The sequence below is a fragment of the Haliotis rubra genome, unplaced genomic scaffold (genome assembly GCF_003918875.1).
Source record: "Haliotis rubra isolate DU_JTF1 unplaced genomic scaffold, ASM391887v1 Scf36, whole genome shotgun sequence".
In the NCBI taxonomy this organism is placed as follows: domain Eukaryota; kingdom Metazoa; phylum Mollusca; class Gastropoda; order Lepetellida; family Haliotidae; genus Haliotis; species Haliotis rubra.
Genome location: NW_025767035.1, coordinates 438,737 through 452,185, shown reverse-complemented (window position 1 = coordinate 452,185; position 13,449 = coordinate 438,737). Strand labels below are relative to the sequence as shown.

Here is a 13,449-nt window from a genome sequence, read left to right as displayed (position 1 = left end):
TTGTAAAATTCAAATACTTAAATTCGCCGCAGAATTTCATTTTTTTTGCCGCAGAATCCAGGGGGGACTGACTTTTGTTGACAATGTGGTGCATGTACTGAAGTCAAAACATTTATTGTTTTCACTTTACTAGTTGAATGCAGACTTCATTATTTTATTTTATTTTCATTTACAAATGGAATAACAGTTTCACTGATTTTTGGGTCGTTGAAGCAGAAATAGGTGCTCATAAGAAGATGATAAACTTGATTGTAATTGTGTGAATGTTCTGGTGTAAGTCCTGACACCATTAGGAAGCAGGACATTAACTGCTGACAGCATACATCACATGTATAATGTATCTAGAGGGAGGCAGGGAGTTACTTGTAGCAATATTCCCACAATATTACTAGATCACCTGAAATGGGCTTCACAAGTATCCACATGGGGTTTTGAACCTAGGACTGAAGTGGGGTGACCGAACACTTTAACCGCTAAGTCACAGGTAATATGAAATCTTGATAACAATGAAAATGACTTTTATGTATGTATGAGGATGTAAGAGTGCAGTTCATTTTGATAACGGGACAAAATTCTTTATTCTGTTGTGATGTGTTGATAACCATCATGCAATGGTGCTGTGTGTGGTTTTTCTTCTGGGTATTTGTCACTATTTTTCTTTGTGGTAGACTCTTTGAGGATGTCAGCATTTTCACAGTTAAGTCTCATGGATATAACGAGCGGTGTTAGATGTACAAGCATTTGAACTGCGCTGTCATGGACGTAACTAGTCATGTCAGATGTTCCAAAATTTGAACTGTTCCTTCACCATATTTACCATTGACTAATTTATCGATTATTGATGTCAGTAATTGTTGTGGTGTTTGTTTCATTCACCAAATGTATAACAGTATGCAAGAACTATATTTCTTGCTGATAACAGTATGTTTTTGCATGATGTTATGTACCTATTTCACATACAGTGCAGTTCCTGCCGTGGCCCTGTATATTTTTACAGCAGATTTATGTCTAGTGATATGTGTGAATGAAAGCATGTTCCATAGCAGGTCTCTTTTGACAGCGTTATCTTGAGCTTCTGATTTCACATAAGTGCCTTGTATGCATATTTTTATGAAGATTTAACCGGATGAAGACATGATTGCAATGACTTCGAAGCTTGATTATATTGATCATGACTTTGAGGTAAAGCTGTTAAAGATTTTTTATGGATACACAACTTCTTTATTGTGTGGATACGACGTTTTGGTGTAGATGCTAACACTGTTATCACTTGCTTGATAATGGTGTTAGCATCTACACCAAAAGTGCATCCATTGCAATACTGACTGACTGAGTTAGGATTTATGACGCTTTTAGCAATATTCCAGCAACATCACGGCGTGGGACACCAGAAATGGGCTTCACACATTGTGCCCATGTGGGGATTCGAAGCCGGGTCTTCGGCGTGACGTCCATTGCAATAAAGAAGTTGTCTATCCTAAAAAAATCATTCCTTTTCATCATACCAGCTTCTAAATGCCACCAAAAGAGGTTGTTATAGGAGTAGTTCTAGTTCTAGTTCTTGTTCTAGGAATCACTTGAGCTGCTTCAACACAATACTAGTCTTACTGCACGGCTATCCAGGGTACTATATTTATAAAAATATATAAATAGATATAAAAATATATATTTCCATACCATTGTAGTCAATACAGTCGAGCACCGTTGTGCCAAAATCTGGTAACTTGATATCTTGGTTGTCTCAATATAACATCTCAGTCCTGGCAAAATCCTTCATAATTTATCTTTATTCAAGCTCTTTTAACTCAATTTGGATGTCTCGATATTTCGGATATCTCGATATAATTTCATGGTCCCAACAAGCAAAATTACCCTTTTAACTTGATATTTACAAAGAAACTTGATATTCACCTACCTTTCATGGGCAAGTATCCCTCTGAACTGAGGTTGTTTCCACATGTTTACACATGTGCGGCAGGAATCAAATTTAGGCTGCTGTAGTGTAAACTACTTAGGGCTAATTGAGTTGAAGGTGTCACTTGTTTTTTTATTTAATTAGGATTAATTAAGAAGGAATTAATTAGGAAGTACTCACTGTTACGACTAAACACTACTGACAAAGGATTATAGTTTCGAATCAAAACATACTGAGAAGCGTTCTGTTTTCTTTCATAGTGGTATGTAATGATAGGCTCTGATCGGATGTCTCGAAGTTCGGATAACTCGATATTTTTACTTGGTCCCATGAATATCAAGACAACGGTGCTCAACTGTACCTGGAATATTTCACTGCAGCCTTGATTAGTGTAAGCTGTGCAGGCAATGTAGAAACTTAAACAGCAGTCAACAACCGACCTGTGTAAACACTTTATATATGGCCACAGAAGTTACAATCAGAGATACGATCACAGCAAATTGTGAATCATACTGATTAAACCTACCACAGTTACAGCTGAGACTACACCAAACAAATTGCACTTGCACCGTGTTGTTAGCAGGCTCTGTAATTCACTGTTCGATTCCATTGAAAATATAGTAAGTTTTGATCATAATGGTGCTCACTTTATGGCGTCTTCTCTGAAGTTTGTGTGTCTATTTCTATTAAGGTGTGCACATATTCCATAGTCTGGTAGCCTTCCGTCTTCTTAACTTGCCAGTAAACTATCAACCTGGGCCCCGTTCCTCAAAGCGATCGTAGTGCTACGACAGTCGTAAGTCTATGTTAAAGTATGGGAGTTATGATCATCTTAGCGCTACGACAGTCGTAAGTCTATGTTAAAGTATGGGAGTTACGATCACCTTAGCGCTACGATCGCTTTGTGGAATGGGGTCCTGTACTCTATGACCACATTCTGAAATCAGGACATTGAACCCCAGTATTTGTTTCAACTTTGATTTGTATTGATTATCAGCATAAAATATATGTCAAGCATAGATGCATATTCAGATTTCCATGATTTCCGTGACATGGATGAAGTTAGTACAACACAAGAATGTAGGTGAGTGTGAAATGTTCCGTGCTAGTATGTAGCAGTAGGTCCTTGTAGTGATGTCAGAGAAGCTTTACAGCTGTACCTACAATAACCTGCTTTTTGACTTTTTATATGAAGCTGGTGATGTTTTATGTCATCCAAGATATATTGAAAATAAAGCTTGTATTGAGTATATGCTGCATGTGTTGCTCTTCCTGGTTACCATGGTGGACTATCTGTAGTTGGTCTGTTCATCTGCTCTGGTTAAAATTAACTGGGAGTGAATAAGTATGATGTTACACCGCTTTTAGCAATATTCCAGCAATATCATGACGGTGGCATTCACACATTGTACCTATGTGGGGAATCAAACCCTGGTCTTCGGTGTGACGAAAGCTACCACTAGGCTACCCATCCATCCCTAAAATTAATTGGAGAGGCAGGGCAATAGTGTTCGATAATGGCAGCTTCTCAAGGTTTGTTTGATTGACATCCTGAAGGTGAAGGTGCTAATATACAGGTAGATTTGGCATTTAATATACAGGTAGATCCGGCATTTAATATACAGGTAGATTCGGCATTCATATACAGGTAGAAACTGCATTCATATACATGTAGATTCTGCATTGATACACACGTGAGCCTACAGAGTTGTGAAACATTTATACATTCAGATATTTGTAGGTGATCAGGTACACCAAAAGTAAATGCCAAGAGACAATGCCAAGAGAAAACCATTGCTCAACAATATTTCACAAGAACAAATTTCCTGATGGCAAAACTGATTGCTGTATCTGCAATAAATACATGAGACCTCCAACCTCTAAGGTCAAGGCATCTAACCTTGAATCAGGTCTGTAGTTTGACTCCCATTATGGGACTTTGAATGGCTGCTCTGTCTTGGGGTTGTGGTTGAAAGTATATTTTCATATACTTCAACATGGAATGACACTGATGGTTGTAGTAGCTCTGTGATGACAGGACCCTAGGACCCTTGATGTAGTAATATGCCATGCCTTGACTGTACTGTTTACAAGATCAAGGGGAGATAACCAGTGTCAGCCTAATTCGTTCAATCAGAAATGACAATGAAACAAGCATGCTGTATGCAATAGCTCAATGGATTGGGGTGATATGACTGATACCCTGACAGCTTCTTATGTTGCTCATAATATCAATCACTTGCTTGACTGGTCCAGACTTAATTTTTTTAGGTAAATGGACTATTGTTGTGTGTGGTGTAAAACTACAAGCACACAAGACATGTTTAGATGTTTCATCACTGAGCTCAGTGTTCACTCTATCATCCACTGCTGTCCTTGCTTCAAGTCTATATTTAATTTGGCTGATTATTGCTGTATAAACCAGTCATTGTCATGATGTAGAAAGCCCTTTGTGGGGATTCTGTGTGTAAGAAGGCCTCCAGCATCCTATGCTGGGCCCACTTGCTCAGAGCAATCTTAGTTACAATCAATCTTAGGGCCTTACAATCAACTTTACAATCACCATACAATTGCCCTAATCCACTTGCACAAAGCCGATCTTAGAGCGATTGTAAGACCGTATGGATTTAAGATCGCGATCTTAGCTAAGATCGCACTCTTCAACGGTGGAGGTGCGAATTTCTTAAACTCGACTCCTGTCTACAGTTGTCTGCAAGTGCGCATAGCATACTGCGCAAATAGAGAGTGATACTGGTCCCTGCACACAATACATACCTCCCTCAATCGCACTTTGCAGAAGTTCATGACAAAAATTCCAAGAAATCTTCGAAGGAAACGATTACGTGGACTATAGCATATATTTTTCTACATTTTAACTGTCTTGATTTATGAATTGAGAATGTGATATTTCAACCACGGAAATACCTACCCATGTTTTATGAAAATATTGAACTGCGAAAAATACATTCATAAATTTGGGTCTAGATTTAGTGACTTAATAATTATGAAAATTATAATAATATATCAAATATCGACAATATTTACTTATGATATAACACCTAAATGCATGATTTGCCACTGGTTGTCAATGAGACATTGTTTAGTGCACAGCTGTTTTTTTTCCTTTTGTTTTTTTGTGTGTGTAAAATCAAAAATATACCCTAGAAGTATTGGTTTTCTCACAATATAACCAGAAAATGTAATATGGCTACAGAAGTGTTGTAAAGAATTCATGACAGGGAAATAACGAATATCAAAAATAATATATCGAGAGAGCAGTTGTTAAATACTCATTCACAGTATATTAATGATATGACCCTATTGGCGTTGATAAATATTTTTCTAAAAGTGAAATTAAAATTGAATCTTGATTTTGCACGTTAACTTGATTACTTTAATGATTAACTAAGACAAAATCACTCCATCACCGAAAAGAAAATATCTTGAGCTCTGCCATTGGGCATGACAGACTCTACGGCAACGGCATAAGCCAGGGGAAACCACTCCCATCTTGCCCATAAACTAAAATTATCTGCTCTTGAGTTAATGAAAGGTCACGGCCATTGTTAATCGCGCGGAGCGGACACCATTTGCTAGTATCCTTCCTTGATTATCAAAAGGTATGTTGTTTCACACTTATTCCAACACTGAATCGGTTGGGAATAGTACTTTGTGATATCGACTCGATAGTTCTGTGGTTCACTACAGCAAATAACAATGTATCCGACGTTAAATCGGTTGTGCATTCTCCGTGTTGTTGAAGTGTCGAGGCGAATCATACAGTACAGTTTTATGCAATATAAAAGCACGCTATCTCCAAACGTAAAGCTGATTATTTGCGTGAAACTTGAACACCATTTTGTCACAGACTACAATGATCTTAGCTCCTTACAATTGGTCCGGACCAATTGTAAGTTTCGATTGTAACTTACAACGATCTTAGCCTACAATCGCTTTGTGGAAGTCGATGGCGATTGTAGCCGAAGCCTAAGATCGCGATCTTAAGGATTTACAATAATTGTAGCGCTAAGATCGTTCTGTGCAAGTGGGCCCTGGTCATAAGAGGTGACTTAATGGATCAGGTAGTCAATGTTTGTTGACTGTTGATAGTGTGTCCTCATATCCTGAACATGTGGATTGTTGCCTGCAGTATCAGTCACTGGATTGTGTGATCCAGACTTGATTATTACACTCCACAAACATATTAGCCTGCAATAATGCAGAGTAGCATTCAGCAACAAACAACAGAATGTGAAAGGAATATCTAGTGTGTCATGGGTATATTGCTAACACTTGGTTAAAAATCATAAAAAGTCTCAGATTCAAACCCATGATCAGGATCATGAAACACGTAGGGGTTGCAACACTGCACTTTAACCCATGGCACATTACATAAATGGGGCACCTGTGTTCCATTTATATCTGTGAAGAAAATAATAACAAATATCCCCACATGGCACCAATATCCCCACATGGCACCAGTATCCCCACATGGCACCAGTATCCCCACACGGTTCCAGTAACTCCACATGGCGCCAGTATCCTCACATGGCACCAGTATCTCTGCATGGCACCAGTATCCTCACATGGCGCCAGTATCTCTGCATGGCACCAGTATCCTCACATGGCGCCAGTATCTCTGCATGGCACCAGTATCCTCACATGGCGCCAGTATCTCTGCATGGCACCAGTATCCCCACATGGCGCCAGTATCTCTGCATGGCACCAGTATCCCCACATGGCACCAGTATCTCCACATGGCACCATTATCCCCACATGGCACCTGTATCCCCCCACATGGCACCAGTATCTCCACATGGCACCATTATCCCCACATGGCACCTGTATCCCCCCACATGGCACTAGTATCTCTGCATGGCACCAGTATCCCCCGCATGGCATCAGTATCTCTGCATGGCACCAGTATCTCTGCATAGCACCAGTATCCCCCGCATGGCACCAGTATCTCCGCATGGCACCAGGATCTCCACATGGCACCAGTATCACTACATGGCACCAGTATCCCCCGCATGGCACCAGTATCTCCGCATGGCACCAGTATCTCCGCATGGCAGTACCTACATGGTAGTATTCCCAGATGGCACCAGTATCCCCACATGGCACCACCAGTATCCCACATGGCACCAGTATCTCCACATGGCACCAGTATCTCCTGCATGGCACCAGTATCCCACATGGCACCAGTATCTCCACATGGCACCAGTATCCCCACATGGCACCAGTATCTCCCGCATGGCACCAGTATCTCCACATGGCACCAGTATCTCCACATGGCACCAGTATCTCCACATGGCACCAGTATCTCCACATGGCACCAGTATCCCATGCATGGCACCAGTATCTCCGCATGGCACCAGTATTGGCCCAGTAATCTCCATGGCACCAGTATCCCCACATGGCACCAGTATCCCTACATGGCACCAGTATCCCTACATGGCACCAGTATCCCTACATGGCACCAGTATCCCTACATGGCACCAGTATTCCCAGATGGCACCAGTATCCCTACATGGCACCAGTTCCCTACATGGCACCAGTATCCTACATGGCACCAGTGTTCCCTACATGGCACCAGTATCCCTACATGGCACCAGTATCCCTACATGGCACCAGTATCCCTACATGGCACCAGTATCCCTACATGGCACCAGTATCCCTACATGGCACCAGTATCTCTGCATGGCACCAGTATCTCCGCATGGCACCAGTATCCCTACATGGCGCCAGTATCTCTGCATGGCACCAGTATCCCTACATGGCACCAGTATTCCCAGATGGCACCAGTATCCCTACATGGCACCAGTATCCCCCGCATGGCACCAGTATCTCTGCATGGCACCAGTATCTCCGCATGGCACCAGTATCTCCACATGGCACCAGTATCCCTACATGGCACCAGTATCTCTGCATGGCACCAGTATCTCCACATGGCACCAGTATCTCCGCATGGCACCAGTATCCCTACATGGCACCAGTATTCCCAGATGGCACCAGTATCCCCACATGGCGCCAGTATCCCCACATGGCACCAGTATCTCCACATGGCACCAGTATCTCCACATGGCACCAGTATCCCCCGCATGGCACCAGTATCTCTGCATGGCACCAGTATCTCCGCATGGCACCAGTATCCCTACATGGCACCAGTATTCCCAGATGGCACCAGTACCTCTACATGGCACCAGTATTCCCACATGGCACCAGTATCTCCACATGGCACCAGTATCCCCCGCATGGCACCAGTATCCCCACATGGCACCAGTATCCCCACATGGTGCCAGTATCCCCCCACATGGCACCAATATTCCCAGACGGCACCAGTATCCCTACATGGCACCAGTATTCCCACATGGCACCAGTATCCCCACATGGCTCCAGTATCCCCGCATGGCACCAGTATCCCCACATGGCACCAGTATCCCCCCACATGGCACCAGTATTCCCAGATAGCACCAGTATCCCCACATGGCACCAGTATCCCCACATGGCACCAGTATCCCCACATGGCACCAATATCCCCACATGGTGCCAGTATCCCCCCACATGGCACCATTATTCCCAGATGGCCCCAGTATCCCCACATGGCGCCAGTATCCCCCCACATGGAACCAATATTCCCAGATGGCACCAATATCCCCACATGGCACCATTATCTGACATGGCCCTGTATTCTAAGCTAATCCCCTGTGTCTGGGGATCAAATATTTCACACCTGGATGTTTTTGGTTTCTTTATCTGTGCATGATCTGTTTTCTGACATCAATAACATGCTTTGTCTCTCGGGCTTCACAACATGTAGGTTGTTTACTGATAAAAATTATCTTGGTTGACTTGAATAGGTGGGAAACAGATGTTTATTATTGATGGAGATCTATTCATGATTCCTGGAAGTAATAAAAGAGTATTTGTGATGTCAACATAAAGCAGCAGTAGCAAGCATGTCTGTTTGTGATGATAGGGGTTGGCTTTGTTCCAGCACTGTATGTGTGTCTATGCAGGGGTGCACACAGGTCTGCATGTTTTACAGACACATCTAGTGTGTGTTTGGGAGACATGTTTAAGTGTATCTCTGTGTTTCCTCACACAAGAACAATATTTCATTGCATATTTGGCATATATGGATCAGTGAACTAGACGGGTCAAAGGTCAGTGTCAGGATAGTGATGTTGGCATGTTGTTTGCCTGGCCCCTTCATTTTGATGGTTTAGTTGAAAAGCTATTAAAATAGTATCACAACAATCATACAAAATTAGTAACTGAAAGTAACTATTAAACTTTGAACATTAACTGATAAAATTCACTGTATGTAGCTATGGCCAGTCATCCTAATGAAGGACAAAGCCTTCTCAAAAGTAAATGAATTCCTGTTACTGTTGAAATCCTGCATCTTACCATTACCAAACCAAATAATTTAACTGCACTCAATTACCAAACCAAATAATTTAATGACAAATAAAACACAAACAGTTTTATACAACTCATAACAAGTCAAATTGTTTTGAGTGTTCTTCAACGTCTTGTGAGTATTATGTACAGTTGTTTATCATTTGAGGAAAACCTGACCAGGGTGTACTTAGCTTCTTAACTTATTTTTAGAGTTTGTTTCTATTTCTGTTTAGATTAACATAAGCTGAATTATTAACATTAGATTTATATTGTAGAATTTGCATTAACGCACAAAGAAATTTCTTAATGCAAATCAAACTTTATAGGACTGCCAATTAGCCCTAGCATAGTCTCCCTTTAAATGTCCCATACCCAAAACGTTCATATTAGATTATTTGCTATTGTTCAAATTTCTGAATACAGACATACAGCAAATATATGATATGATATGCAGAACTTTATGGCTTAACATATAACTCACAAGTCATGCTATACATACATGTAATACAATAGCCAGCATGTGTACTGAGTGTTTGTACCCAATGATCTGTTCAATTATTATATCTGTTGTCAGGGATTACATGTCAATCTAACCAGGCCTGTATTACCACTAGTTTAACCTATTGAATAACAGTCAATATGGAGGTTATGTCGAGAACCTGTCATGTATGACAAAACATATTAATAACATGTCCCATTTTACTGTAGGTTCATATATGAGGCATGGCCATGTCAACTGGCATTACATTTGTACATGTTTGGTGTAAAAGTAGATATAGTATTATCGAATATACAAAATGCTGATTTTAGTGCTGTGATATTTTGTTGCTTGTCTATAATGTATGTTTAAACAGTTATAGATCCACTAAACTATGTCTATAGGAAACACGCTTATGACAAACTGCCAGATATAACAAACTGTTATTTTTTTTTCTGGCCACTTGCCGTATATTTATTTTAAAATACATGTGTTCGTTGTAACTACGTTTGCAATTTTTTTCATAGCCCGAAGGCCCAGGTTCGATTGCCCACATGGCTACAACATGTGAAGCCCATTTCTGGTGTCCCCTGCCGTGATATTACTGGAATATTGCTACAAGCAGAGTAAAACCATGCTCATCATAGGCGGATCGAGAGAGAGAGGGGGGGGGGGGCATCCCCCCTTTTGTCCTGAAAGTTTATTAAATGACCATTGAAACTCGGGTGAAAATGAAGTGTGCACCCCCCTTTTTCAAAAAAGCTATATCCGCCCCTGCTCATTCACTCACTCAATGTAACTTAAGTTTACTATATGGAACATTATGAAAGAATCAGTTTTGCAACACAACTTCATTTGTTTTGATACTGTTGATGATTCATTTTACAATATCATGTTTCTTTTCACATTTAAACAATTAATGATGGTATGTGATATGAGAAATACTGAAAATCCGTCAGAGCCTTATGTAAGAGATAGTCTTGCCATCCAAATTTAATGTGACATGTAAGGCCATATTAGGTTATTTCTTTTTTTGCAAATGTTTCTTTGACAAATTTGGTTTGGTTGGTGGGAAAGTATACTTTCTCATTCAGCAGGTTATCTGTATGTGATCTCCTCTGTTGGGAAAGTTAACCTTGTCTCCATCTTTTGACTGCTATTTGTAGTGGACATGTTAGTTTGTTTTTCAGCAAAATTAAAAATATTGTATCTATAAAAAAGTTTAACTTTATTGGATTGGTGGAATATGTAAAACAATCAGAAACAATGTTTTGATTAATATCTTAAGAATGTCTGTTCATGACAAGGCTCTCCACCTCAAGCTTATGACAGTATAAGGTGTGGGAAAATATATGGGATTACAACAAAACTACTTTGTTATATTGAAGTATAATCAATTTCAGTCCAATAATCCATGGAGACAATGGACGGCTGAATTGTTCTGAGCTGAAATCATAAACACCATTCCAGTATGAAAAGAAATCAATGAGAGCAATATGAAATTACTTATTGTATAATGAACATAATACAGGCCAATCTCGCCCAACTCTGTGGCATTACGTACATGTATAATCTAAGCTTATCACATGTCAAGGGGCCTATTCAGACCGTTATTATACCCAGGTATATAATCCCACATGGGACTAACTCAGACGTCAAACGCCATTGCCAGTAATGATTGTAGGCCCCCACTTGTTATGTGAAGATTAAAAGTTCTGATTATACTTTTTTATTAACAAATGTCCATCAATAATAAAAGGGGATAAATAATTTTTGTGAACAACTACATGTAGTTATCAAACGATTAATGACTATTTCCAGAAATTAATTATACATGTTATTTGTGATTTGGCTAACAAGTACACTTTTGTTATGAAGGATGTTCCCTTTGGTTGACATAAATTCTCTCAAATATTTCCGTTCTTATTAATATTTTGATAATACGAGTCAGTAGATCTTTTTAACAACAACAACATTAACATAAACAAATCCACTTCAATGGAAGGAAGTTCCTGGTGCTGTTTGGTATTACCACCCTGATTTTCATTCTCAGCTCCCTGGGAATTACTCCTGCAGTTATGGTTATACAGTGTATAAGTTTTAAGTATCCACATCTGGTGACATGGAGCTGAAGAAAACTGTTGACACACAAATTTATGTTCTGGCTTTGATGTACAGTGAGGCATTAAATATATTCTCACTTTTCTAGACTAATGTCATGCGGTACATCTTGTCCATCAATATGGTATACATAATGTTTGGGGATACAAGCAACCAATGGATATACATGCATTTGAATGCAAATTCTTATGAGATTGTGAAGTGGAAGGCAAAATATAATGTTTATATTTATTATTTGATAAAAAACTGTTCTTGGTATTTGTGTGTATTATCCATCAACTGGTGTGATTTACATAAAGTATGAACGGTAGAATGATGCATTTCACCATGAGAGAAAGACGGCAGCAATTCTTTTTACCTGTAGGTGCTGGGGAGCATTAACATCATGTGAGGCAGGGTGTTTGGTAGGGAGGTCAGCAAGGATGAGAGCCTAACAATTAATATATTATGACCTAATAGGTAATTATTGAAGGCACAGGGATCATGGGGGTCCCAGTTGGTGCGGCACAGAGCTGAGAAGATGTTCCTTAAAATATCTGTTGGTCTTGAGTTCAAATCTCAAAGTGGTAAGGGTATACAACCTGCTAAAAATAGTCTTTCCATCACTCATTATCTAAACGATATTACAGAAATACTATTCAAAGCAAGTAGTTTAAACAATTAATTATCTCAGTACACCTCCCTACACTACCACTAGCAACACATCACTGTGTCAGGTACATCACAGGTGGAATGCTTTTTAATTATTTATTCTTCTCTGCCAACTGTCAGGTTGCCTGGGTTCAGACAGATGGTATTAGTGACTGACTCAGCCGGATACCACTTACTTCTTAATGACCTTTCTTAATGAGTCTACTCATGTTGGGGAACTGATGACCCAGTATCTGAAGCAACCACATCGCTTTGTACAGAGTTATGTCCCTTAACTGTGCTGACCAGTTGGCAGTGAGTTTGATCCCAGACTCACTTTATTCGCAATATGTGATTGTGAAATAAATCTTTAGAAACTTTGTACACTAATTTGACATCTGTGAATTACATGAAATACTGTATTCTTCTATTATATGGAGACTATAATTAGATGCTGTGAAAATGTGTCAACTTTAACTGAAATCAGAAAAGATTTGTTTTGTGTTCAAGAATATCTCAAAACTCATGAAATCTGATTTGACTCAATACAAAAATATTGATTTGTTTGGTTATCCCAAGACTAAATACACAAAAGAATTTACTTTGAGTATTGTCACCATATTGCCAAATATAGGCACATATGGAATTATATTTTTCGCTGTGTGTCCGTATATGATCCAAGGTCCTGTGTACATTTTTTTGTCTATGACTTCATGTTATAATTAATGTTGTGCTTGAAATGGGATCTCGTGTATTTAGGATCTTCAATAATTACAAAATTAATTTAGACATGAAAATCAGTTGACTTGAAGTCACTCTTGACAACATGAATCAAACTTGTTGAAAGTGCCAACTTTCCAAGCCTAACCTCGCTTTAAATGGCATTTGTATGTTGTCA

At 39.7% G+C, this 13,449-nt stretch overlaps 1 long non-coding RNA gene across 1 annotated transcript; it reads right to left on the bottom strand.

Moving 5' to 3' along the window:
* Positions 1-2,235: 2,235 nt before the first annotated feature.
* Positions 2,236-13,183, bottom strand: LOC124285417. The gene is made up of 3 exons (XR_006900816.1): positions 13,169-13,183; positions 4,418-4,420; positions 2,236-2,276 (listed from the first exon to the last, which is right to left on the bottom strand). It is a non-coding gene; the product is annotated as an uncharacterized LOC124285417 (long non-coding RNA).
* Between the last annotated feature and the right edge of the window lie 266 nt (positions 13,184-13,449).